Consider the following 12790-nt stretch of genomic DNA (forward strand, 5'->3'; position numbering starts at 1 on the left):
CTTCAAATACAGAGAAAACAGGGGTTATAGCGTGGGGAGAAACATACAAAGAAACAAAAAAAAAAATGACATCGCACATTATAAGTACGTTAGAAACAATAGCAAGAAACAAAAAAACACTTGTGTTCCTATCTTGGGGTTCAATTTCTTTAACATCATCTTATCTGGTTATATGCACATATCTTTTGAACTTTTCTGCTTATCCCAGACATACATTCATTATTGAAAATAAGGGAAATCATGGGACCTATGTTTCTTTGGAATTGGCTTACTTCACTCAATATTTTTTTTCCATTTCCTAACAAATTGGGCGATGTCATTCTTTCTGATGGAGGCATAGAATTCCATTGTGTATATATACCACATTTTCTTGATCCATTCATCTACTGAGGGACATCTGGGTTGGTTCCATATCTTAGCTATCGTAAATAATGTTGCAATAACCATCGTTGTGTTGGTAGTTTTAGTATGGTCTTGTTTATGATCGTTTGGGTAAATCCCCAAAAGTGGGATTACTGTGCCATAGGGGAGTTTTATGTGGAGTCTTCTGAGGAACCTCCATACTGCTTTCCAAAGTAGTTGAACAAGTTTGCACTCCCACCAAGTATGCAGTATGGTTCCTTTGTGGCCACATAACTTTCAGCATCTGTTGTTGTAAAAATATGGAATGCTCCAAGAATATGCATGACATCCTTGTACAGTGTACATGCTAATCTTCTCTGTATCAATCCAATGTTAGTGTATGTGATGCTAAATTGAGTACAGAACATTTTTTATATATAAATTATAATTTTATTGATTTTATTAAACTAGACAATTCAACAAAAAGCAAGTTCAAAAGAATAGTTGTGAAATTTTAGAATTATGTATTTCTTACATAAGCACACATTTAAGAATAAAATCAGGATAGACATGCCAAAAACAAAATAATTCCAGATATTTGTAGTTCAAGAGATGTGTAGGAGGAAGAATTCAATTATTCTATACCAGGCACCTGTCAAAATGAACATTGCAGCAACTGTTAAGTTTTGTTAAAAGTTTTAATGTTTTAAATATGCTTAATTTTGGAATTTTGCTTATATATGCCAAAAATAGGACTATTTGGAAAGTATAAAACTTTTCTGTAAAGTATTTAAGATTTATGGTAGCAGACATTAAGTACTAAGTATGTACATTTCAGAGTTTATGGAAACTTTATTAATGAGAAGTTTCAAAGTCTTTGTGTAAAGAAGCAGAGTGAAGAGATAAGACTTTAACTACACAGTTTCTGTTAAAACTTTAGGGATTCCTTACTTTATTTGTTAGCAAGGAATAAATGATGATATAAGCCATAATGTACACATGTATGTTACTATTCACACACATACATATACACATGTATACATGCACACACGGAGAAAGACACATAATTACAGCAAACACAAGTTTCATCAGTTGTTGAATATGACTTAAAGGGAATACTTGGAACAATATATGTTGAAGATGTATTGGGAAGAGTTCTTTTACCACTTAGGGAAGAGTTCATTTACCACTCCTCTTATCTCTTAAAACAGGTAGTTTTAGAGAGATTTGACTTACAAAATGCAGTACAAGTGATAGCAAGTCCCTTGGACACCTCAGTAAGTATAAGTCATATGGTGTCTTCCTGCTCTCAGGGAATGCTTACTCTTGTAGACACTCTCAACACCCAAAGTAGCAGGAGAATAGCCTGGTAAAGAGTAAAGTTATAAGGGTTTAAATGGCATCCTTACTTGAGCTCTTTTTCCAACAACCAGCATGAATTCCTAGGCAGATGAGTGAGTCCTCAGAAAACTGGACTCTACATATACATTTAACTAACCCATGTGAAAATTCATATGTGAGAAATGCTGACTGAGGTCTTGCTGATTTCCTGGCCAAGAAAATAAGAAAAAAAAAGAAAGTATTTTTAATGTTTTAAAGTTTGAGAATAATTTGTAACCTGTCAATAAATGTGTAAAACACAATTATACCAACTGACAAAAAAACGACGGCATTTCATTTATGTGCTCTTGGACTTGGCCAGTGATTTTAGATGTGTCTACACAAGTAGAATCAGCATAAATCAATTCAGCATTTCTTCATTTAAGATATAAGGATACTGGTTGACCTATGTAACAATGAAATATACAAGACACTCTACCAGAGGATGAGTGAAAGAGGGAGGTGGAGAGGTGTGAAGGGAAGGAATGGTAGGGGAAAAACAAAGGAGGGGGTAACAATGCTCAATAAGAAATGTACTCATTACCTTACTAATGTATATGTAACCCCTCTTTACAGTATTTATAATAAAAAATATGTTAAAAAGATACAAGGAAAACTTCTGTGCTTATATGAAATTGTATTTGTCACTCAATATAAGTAAGGTATTGGTTTTAGAACCACAGGCTTATTACTTTGGATACTCAAAAACTCTACATGAACACAGTATATTATTTACATTAGAATCTGCCCACAAGCTAGTGCAGTATAATTGCTATGAGAATTTTTACTACATTCTATATTTGTAATGAAAACTAAAAGTGTATGCACTATAAACAGATACAAATTTTTTTCAGATAAATTTTGTATGTAGTTTGTGGATGGAATTTGGAGAGCAATTTTGAAAAGCACAAATTTCATCAAAAAGACCAGTCTACAAATTGTAACAAGGAGTTAATACAGCATCATTGAATAGTATGGAACTACAAGGAGAACTACTTGAATTGAGACAATATCAAAAAATGTAACAACCGAAGTACTTTTTAGAAATGCAGCTGCTAGATTTATCATGTAGAGCTTTCATAACAGTTTGTGAAGCACAAATCAGAACCTCACTGAAGTGTAGATGGTTTTCCCTCAACTTTCTGTCATGATCAGTCACTATCAATCAACATATAGCTAATCTTGAATAATCCTCTAATAAAATGTTGATGGAGGGTCTGGAAGGTTGGCTCAGTGGTAGAATGCTTGCCTTGCATGCATGAGGCCCTGGGCTCGATTCCTAAGGACTACATAAGCAGAAAAGAGCCAGAAGTTGCACGGTGGCTCAAGTGGTAGAGCACTAGCCTTGAGCTAAAAAGGTGAGGGACAGTGCCAGGGCCCAGAGTTCAGCCCCCATGACCGACAAAAAAAAAAGTGACCAGGGACTAATACCTTGTTAGTCAAAATGTTGATGGAGTGTTTATATGCAGAAAACCTTGGAAGGCTAAGCTTTTCCATTTAGGACAGTCTGTATTCTATGATCCAGCCGAGAGAAAACTCGGTAAACATCCCTTTACAACCTTCTGAATAATTCTGATTCTGCCCACATCACTTATCTATCCATACCTGTGCCTGAGTGAAAGTATTTGAAAAGAATTTGTCATTTAAAATTTAAATTTAGGGTTCTGGGAAGATAGCGGAGGAGAAGCTGGAAGCTAAACAAGCTCTCACATAGAAAGCAGTTTTAGTGCTCCAGTGAAGAGTCCTAAGCCAGAGAATCACACCAAGTGTGCCACCACAGTACAGAGAGTTAGGCCAGAGAGGGAAAATCCAGGCAAGGAGACAAATCTGAGCACTTGCCAGCAGCCGTGGTTGCGACTGTGGCGGGGCGGTGGTGGCCGTAGCCTCCATACCTGTAACACAGAGAGTCTAGGACAAAGGCACAAGACACAGCAGGCAAGAGGATTCTACTCAACACCAGCAAGAAATGACAAGGACCAGACAACTTCATCCTTCAGATCCAAGGCCAGAGATGACCCAGGAACCAGACTCCTGTGTGAGTAGAAGCCTGACTTCCTCACTCCTTCTCAGGGAGCAGAGACGGGAACCCCTCCCTGCCCACTACCGGAGATTTCCCTCTTTGATACTGGCAAAAGCCTGGCTGTGCAGCTAGCTCCAACTCAGTCCTTGAGTGAAAACAAAAAGTCATTTAGCAGGTCACAGGAATCTAACCTGAACTGCCAGGCTCAGCTCCACCCAGGGAAAATTCACCCAGCCCGGTCCTGCACCAGCCCCAGGAGTGGCTTTCTTCACTGGGTAAACAGAGCCAGAGGCTGCCGCTCCCTACAACAGCCTATACAATCAATTCATATTCAGTAACAGTAAACCCTGAGAATGGCTCTTGGCTGGGCTCTGTGACTTTCTCAGATGCTAGCCGCTCAGAGCAAAGCTACTAGTTGCTGAAAGGCCTCAACTCTACCCAGAACCTAGCCGCATCACAGCATCTCCAAACTAGAAGAAACAGCCATCACCCTCTTTTGGGATACTCAAAGCAGATATCCCTCCCATTTAACTAGCCTGGGAGGAGGATGACAATATCCTGGGTAAAGCAAAGCATTTTTCTGCCTACTCAAACAAACTGACTTAAGAAAACAACCAAGTTACAGGAAAATAAAACACCACAAGCAGACCAGAGACTCCACAAACAGACTGGTTATGGACACAAGGGAGATACAGGATCTTCCCATCTCACCCCAAAAAAGCAAAGTATTCTTTTCGTACCTTTTATTAATTTTTTTTAATTGTGAAAAAAACTGTACAGAAAGGTTACAATTACATGGGCAAGATAATGAGTACATTTCTTACTAAGCATTGTAGCCACCTCCTTTGTTTTCCCTTCCCAGCCCTTCCAAGCCTCTCCCTCCCCCCCCACCAAATCCTCCCCCCACCCCCCCACCAAAGTTGTAAAGTTCGTTTTCGACATGAGAACAAATACTTCTCATTGTTGCAAAGGGTCCAAATGTATCCCTATTTAAACGACTTGTTTTCCCCTTCCCCTCCACAAATTATACCGAGATCAAATACAGTGAAAGCAGGGGTTATACTGTGGAGGAGGTTCATACAAAGCAACAAAGATATGATTTTCTACATACGTTAGAAACAAATGCATGAAAGAAAAAAAAATATATAAATATATATCTTAGGGTTTATTTTCCTAACATCACATTATCTGACCTTTTCTGCTTGACTCATACATATACTAACTATTGCAAATAAGGGAAATCAGGGGACCTATGTTTCTTTGAGCTTGGCTTACTTCACGTAATATAATTTTTTCCATGTCTTTCCATTTCCTAACAAATGGGGCAATGTCATTCTTTCTGATGGAGGCATAGAATTCCATTGTGTATATATACCACATTGTCTTGATTCATTCATCTACTGAGGGGCATTTGGGTTGGTTCCATATCTTAGCTATAGTAAATAATGCTGCAATAAACAAATTTGTGCTGGTAGCTTTACTGTGGTCTTGTTTGTGAACATTTGGGTAAATGCCCAAAAGTGGGATTGCTGGGTCATAGGGGAGCTCTATGTGGAGTCTTTTGTGGAACCTCCATACTACTTTAGAAAAGTGGTTGAACAAGTTTACACTCCCATCAACAATGAAGTAAGGTTCCCTTCTGTCTACATCCCCTTCAGCATCTGTTGTTATTAGAGTTCTTGATTTTTGCCATTCTAATTGGGGTGAGGTGGTATCTTAATGTTGTTTTGATTTGCATTTTTTTTTGGCTAGGGAGGTTGAGCATTTCTTCGTGTGTCTATTGTCCATCCTTCTTTCTTCTTCAGAGAAGTTTCTTTTTAAGCCTTTAGCCCACTTATTTATTGGGTAGTTGTTTCTTTGAGGATTTGTTGTTGGGGGATTTAATTTTTTGAGTTCCAAGTATATTGTAGATATGAGACCCTTGTCCATTGTATGGCTAGTGAAGATCTTCTCCCAATCCATGGCCTTTCTAGTGATCTTGCTAGCTATGTCCTTTGCCAGGCAGAAGTTCTGCAATTGCATGCAATCAAGTTTGTCCAACCTTTTTTTGTGTTTCTGGGTCTCTATTAAGAAAATTTTTAATTTTTAATATTTAACTTTAAAAATTGTTTTCTATTAACTTTTTTTTTCTTCTTCTTCTAATTTTTATTTTAGGGGTATATGTATGTGTTTGCTTTCTTTTCATTTTTGTTTAGGTCTACTTACCTTTTGACCCTTTTTCCTTTCTTTTTCATTCTTTTCACTTTTTCTTCTCTTTTGTTCTTCTTTGCGTGATTTAAACGCTGTTCTGCTCATTCTCAGATATACCTGTAGTAGATTATTAGACCTTATCCTCCATTTTATACACACAATCCAGAAATTTATTACTGAATTCAAAACCTCTTAGACTTAAATTCCTTAATAGCTGTACTACCTCTATATACCTATATAAAATTTTAAGCATTCTTATTTTTTAACTTTTCACATCTCCTTTCTATCCCTCCCCTTCTCTTATCTTATTCCCGTCCTTCTCTGAGTATTACGTTTTTAATTTGCATCATTTTTAAGTGTTTTATTTTTAATTTTTGTTTTACTATTTTTGCTTGTCTTTTTTTTCTCTTTCTATTTTTCCCGGTCTCTAATATCATTCTATCGAACCTATTTCCTGATTTGAGATTAGGACTAAGTTAGCTCTCCCTCTACATTTCCACATTCTTCTATTCCTATTTATACCCACATCTCTCGCTAAACCTAATAATTTCTAGTTTGCCAAATTCTTCTTTGCGGTTTATAGCCTATTAATACATCGTTGTATGATGTTGAAAAATGTATCTGTTGAACTAGATTATATCTGCAGGCTTTTGACTGTGCAACTACAGACTTTGTTGATGCTTGCATTAAGATAGTTTTCTACCACCAAACTGGTGTTACTCTCATCCCAAATGGGAAGAATAAGCCGGAAAAACACAAGAAAAATGGCAAGTGCGGGTATCTCAACTCCCACTCATGATAATCAGTGGACAGAACAGATAATGAATAATCCAGAGGAGAGCTCCCAAAAAGCTCTACAAACACTAATGGAAAACATGGTAAATAAAAAGATTGAAAACCTGCAAAAGACTCTGTATAAGCATGATAGAGAGAGAGGAGGCAAACCAAAGATCAAAGCAGGAAGCTCATAGGCGTGAGAAACTACTCAAAGATAGATAAAAGAATTGCATGAGCAGCTTGTAAACACTCAAAGAGAAATAAAGGAATTGTGTGAGTAGGCTGATGTCAGTCAAAGAGAACTATAGGAATTGCATGAACATGAGGAAGCTAATCAAAGAGTAATACAGGAATTGAAAGAGCGGGATGAGCATGCACAAAGATCAATAGAGGCATTCATGGAATCCATAAACAGAGAACTGAAAGAAGTCAGGGAGTCCACAAAGGGAATGCTGAATAGATCCCAACAGAAGGAACGGGAGTCCAAGGAAACCATAACCAATCAACTAAGTGATTTGAGAATAAACGCTGATCACCAAATTAAGGAAGGAAAGAATTTCATACAAGATCTAAAACAAAGATCCAACAAAGAATTAGAAGCCATAAAAACCGACCAACTAGAAGGAAAAAATAAGTAGAAAGTCTGGATAGTAGGATAGGCCATGCAGAAGATTGAATCCTGAGGATAGATGACAGCCTAGATATTATAGAGAAAGTACATACAACCATCCAAGACAAATCCAAGAAATATGAGAGATCTATTCAACATTCAACCCTTGGAAGACACCATTAGAAAGCCTAATCTGAGGATAATGGGTGTAGAGGAGCACCTAGAGCCAGAAGTCAATGGTCTAGGAAATTTGTTTAACAGGATCCTAGCAGAGAACATCCCAAACATGCAAAAAGATAGGTCTATTCAGATACAAGAAGCTTTTAGAACTCCCAATAGACTAGACCAGAACAGGACATCCCATTGTCACTTAAATGCGCACAGGATTAATTCAGACCAAGGAAAAGATCCTTAAAGTTGTCATGGAGAAAAGATCAATCACCTATAAAGGGAAACAATTAGAATAACCTCAGATTTCTCAGCAGAGACAATCAAAGCAAGAAGAGCCTAGATTGATGTAGGCCATGCCCTAAAGACAAACAACTATCAACCAAGAATACTTTACCCAGTTATACTCTCCTTAATAATCGGAGGTCAAATAAAACCCTTCCATAGCAAACAAAAATTGAAACAATATATCCCCACCAAACCAGCCCTACAAAAGCATCTTAAAGGTGTCCTACACAGAGAAAATCAACAAGACCACAATAAAGGCCAAGAAACAGCACCCAAAGTGAGAATCCAAGAACCATAGGAAGAACACAGTTGCAGCAGCCCCGAAGTAGTTGGATAAAATGGAAGGAACTCTGAAATACCTCTCAGTTCTATCTCTCAACATTAACGGACTTAAATCTCCAATTAAGCGACAAAGTCTGTCTACTTGGATTAAAAAGCAAGATCCTTCTATCTGCTCCTTCAGGAGTCACATCTTGCCCACAAAAACAAACACATTTTCAATTTTAAAGGCTGGAACAAAATCTACCAAGCAAACAGCCCCCATAAACAGGAAGGAGTTGCAATCTTAATATCAGATAAAATAAACTTTTAATTAAAATTACTGAAAAGGTCGGTACATACTAATTAAGGGATCACTCCTTCAGGAGGATATTACAATTCTAAATATCTATTTGACAAACAACGGAGCACCCTAATTCATCCAAGAAACACTGCTTTCCCTCAAATCCTACAAAGATCCATAGACATTAATGGTTGGGGACTTTAACACACAACTTTCCCCACTAGATAAATGAACTTCGCAAAAACTCAACAAAGAAACCGCAGATATAAACAACTGCATAGACCAACTAGATTTAACAGACATCTACTGAATATTTCACCCAGCAGCATTAGACAATACGTTTTTCTCAGCAGCACATGGAACATTTTCCAAAATAGACATTTTAGGCCAAAAAGCAAACTTGTCCAAATTCAGAAACATTGAAGTTACAACTTGTATTCTCTGAGACCACAAGGGAATGTGATTAGAACTCAACACCAAAAGCCACCAAAGTAAGTCATGGAAGACATCAGGAAGGAAATTCAAATGTTCATGATATTCAACAAAAATGAACACACCAATTACTAGCTCCTCTGAGACACAGCAAACACAGTATTCAGAGGCAAGTTTATACCTCTGAATTCCTACATCAACAAATTAGAGAGATCTGAAACCACTTTAATGCGACATCTGAGCCTCCTTGTAAAAGAGCACCGAGGTAAACACAATCCAGTAGATGGAAAGAAATAATTAAAATTAAATGAATTGGAATGTAAAAAAAAGAAAGAATCAAGAAACCAAAGAGTTAATTCTTCGAAAAAATTAACAAAATTGACACACCCTTAGCAAATCTTATCAGAAAAACAAAGAGAACACACCCAAATAAACTCAGAGATGAGAATGGAAACATCATCACAGAAACAACTAAGATTCAGAACATTATAAGGGAATGCTTCTAAAACCTTTCTACTAATAAGTTTGAGAACTTGGCAGAAATGGACCTTATCCTAGCAAATACTGACATGCCAAAACTAAGCCAAGATGAGTCAAACTATCTTAAAAGGCTTATATCAAGCATTGAAATAGAAACAGCAATAAGAGACCTCCCATCTAAGAAAAGGCCAGGACCAAATGGTTTTACAGAGGAATTCTATAAGGCCTTCAAAGCAGACATCACAAATATACTCCTCCAACTCTTCAATGAAACTGAAAGAGAAAGTTCACTATGGAACTCATTCTATGAGGCCATCATAACACACATCCCAAAACCAGGGAGGGACTCATCAAGGAAAGAGAAGTATAGACCCATTTCTTTGATGAACATTGATGCAAAACTTCTCAACAAAATTTTGGCCAATCTACTTCAACAATTCCTCCAAAAAATCATACACCACGATCAAACAAGATTCATTTCAGGGATGCAAAGCTGGTTTAATATATGCAAATCAAATAATATAATTCATCACATCAACAGAAGCAAGGATAAGAACCACATGGCTATCTCAATAGATACAGAAAAAGCAATTGACAAGATCCAACACCCCTTTTTATGAAGGTTCTGGAAAAATGAAGAATCCATGGAACATTCCTCAATACAATAAAGGCTGTATATGACAAACCTATAGCCAGCATTATACTAAATGGTAAAAAACTAAAGCTATTTCCTCTTAACTCAGGAATGAGACAAGGATGCCCACTTTCTCCATTTCTCTTCAATCTAGTATTGGAATGCCTAACTACAGCAATAAAGCAAGATGCAAATATAAGAGGGACCCAAATAGGGAAGGAAGAAGTAAAACTCTCCCTCTTTGCAGATGACATGACCTTGTATTTAAAGAATCGCACAGAGTCCACTCCAAAATTACTCAAGCTGATTCAAAACTCTGGCAAAGTAGCAGGGTATAAAATTAACCCTCAAGGGGCTGGGAAGTTGGCTCAGTGGTAGAGCGCTTGCCTTGCATGCCTGAGGCCCTGGGTTCGATTCCTCAGCACCACATAAAGCAAAAAGAAAAAAAGCCGGAAGTGGCATTGTGGCTCAAGTGGTAGGGCGCTAGCCTTGAGCTGAAGAGCTGAGGGACAGTGCTCAGGCCCAGAGTTCAGGCCTCACAACCGAACCAAAAAAAAAATTAACCCTCAAAAATCAATGGATTTTCTGTATGCCAAACAATAAGAAAAGAGTGGCTGAAATTAGGAAAGCAACTCCATTCGTAATAGCCCCACAAAAAATAAAATACCTAGGAATTAACTTAACCAAAGAAGCAAATGACCTCTATGATGTAAACTTTAAAAAACTGAAAAAGGTAATCAAAACTGAACTTAGAAAGTGGCAAAAACTCCCATGTTCCTGGATTGGAAAAGATCAACATCGTGAAAATTGCAATACTTCCCAAGGCTATCTACAAATTTAATGCGGTATCTATCAATATTCCAACCTTATTCTTCAAGGAAATAGAAGAGGCAATCAAGAAATTCATATGGAACAATAAAAGACTCTGAATAGCAAAAATGATCCTTAACAGAAGGAACACTGCTGGAAGAATATCAATACCAAATTCAAATTCAACTACAAAGCCATAGTAATCAAAACAGCTTGGTACTGGCACAAGAACAGACCTCAGGACCAATGGAATAGAATTGAAAACCCAGAAATGAACTTACAGACCTATAGCCATCTAAACTTCGGTAAAGGAGCTAAAAAATAGAATGGAAGAAAGACAGTCTCTTCAGTAAATGGTGCTGGCAAAATTGGATAACAACTTGCAGAACACTAAAGCTACATCCTTATACATCACCCTGTACCAGAATAAACTCCAAATGGATCAAAGACCTAGTACTCAAAGCAGACACTATGAAAACATTACAGAATGGAATAGGAGAAACCCTAGGTCTTGTTGGCACAGTCCGAAATTTTCTTAATAGAGACCCAGAAACACAACAAATCAAAGAAAGTTTGGACAAATGGGATTGCCTAAAATTGCAGAGCTTCTGCCTGACAAAGGACATAGCTAGCAAGATTATCAGAAAGCCCACGGATTGGGAGAAGATCTTCACTAGCCATAAAATGGACACGGGTCTCATATCTAAAATATACCTGTAACTCAAAAATTTAAATCCCCCAACAAATCTTCAAAAAAACAACTGCCCAATAAATAAGTGGGCTAAAGACTTAAAGAGAACCTTCTCTGAAGAGGAAAGAAGGATGGCCAATAGACACATGAAGAAATGCTCAACATCCCTAGCCATAAAAGAAATGTAAATCAAAACAACATTGAGATACCACCTCACCCCGGTTAGAATGGCTATAAGCAAGAACTCTAATAACAACAGATGCTGGAGGGGATGTGGACAGAAGGGAACACTACTGTATTGTTGATGGGAGTGTAAACTTGTTCAACCAGTTTGGAAATCAGTATTGAGGTTCCTCAAAATTCTACACATAGAGCTCCTGTATGACCCAGCAATCCCACTTTGGGTTTTTACCCAAATGTTCAAATATAAGACCACAGTAGAGCTTCCAGCACAAGTATGTTTATTGCATCATTATTTACCATAGCTAGTATATGGAATCAACCCTTAGTAGATGAGTACATCAAGAAAATGTGGTATATATATACACTGGAATTCTATGCCTCCATCAGAAAGAATGACATTGGCCCCATTTGTTAGGAAATGGAAAGACTTGGAAAAAATATATTAAGTGACATAAGCCAGGCCCAAAGAAACATAAGTGCCATGGTTTCCCTTATTTGCTTTTTTTTTGTTTTTTGTCTTTGTATTTTTGTTTTTGTTTTTTGGGTCCAGTCGTGGGGCCAGAACTCTGGGCCTGGGCACTGTCCCTCATCTCTTCAGCTCAAGGCTAGTGCTCTACCACTTGAGCCAAAGCGCCACTTCCGGCTTTTTTCTTTTTGCTTATGTGGTGCTGAAGAATCGAACCCAGGGCCTCATGCATGCAAGGCAAGTGCTCTACCACTGAGCCACCTTCCCAGCCAGGTTTCCCTTATTTGCAATAACTAGTATATATCTGAGACACAGAAACTCTCAGACAAGTTGATGTTAGGGAAATGAACCCTAAGCTATATATTCAAATGTTTTTTTCCTTTCATGTGATTGTTTCTAACACATTTATAAGATTATTTCTTTTTTGCTTTGTATGTTCCTCCCCCACTGTACAAACCCTGCTTTCACTGTACTTGATGTTGGTATAATTTGTAGACGGGAAGGGAAAAAACAAATCTTTTAAATAATAGTGATACAGTTGGACCCATTACAACAATGAGATGTACAAGTCATTATGTCGAAAACAAACTTTAAAATTTTGTTCGGGGGGAGGATTGGGTGGGGAACGGGGAAAGGACGGGAAGTTATGGGAAGGGGAAACAAAGGAGGAGGCTACAATGCTTGATAAGAAATGTACTCATTATCTTGCACATGTAATTGAAACCCCTTTGTACAGTATTTTCACAACAACAACAAC

General features: G+C 37.5%; 1 non-coding gene across 1 annotated transcript; it reads right to left on the reverse strand.

Moving 5' to 3' along the window:
* Positions 1–656: 656 nt before the first annotated feature.
* LOC122118586 lies at positions 657–763 on the reverse strand. Its single transcript, XR_006149414.1, has one exon. It is a non-coding gene; the product is annotated as a U6 spliceosomal RNA (small nuclear RNA).
* Between the last annotated feature and the right edge of the window lie 12027 nt (positions 764–12790).

This window comes from Dipodomys spectabilis, unplaced genomic scaffold, assembly GCF_019054845.1.
Source record: "Dipodomys spectabilis isolate Male_0828 unplaced genomic scaffold, ASM1905484v1 ptg000155l, whole genome shotgun sequence".
In the NCBI taxonomy this organism is placed as follows: domain Eukaryota; kingdom Metazoa; phylum Chordata; class Mammalia; order Rodentia; family Heteromyidae; genus Dipodomys; species Dipodomys spectabilis.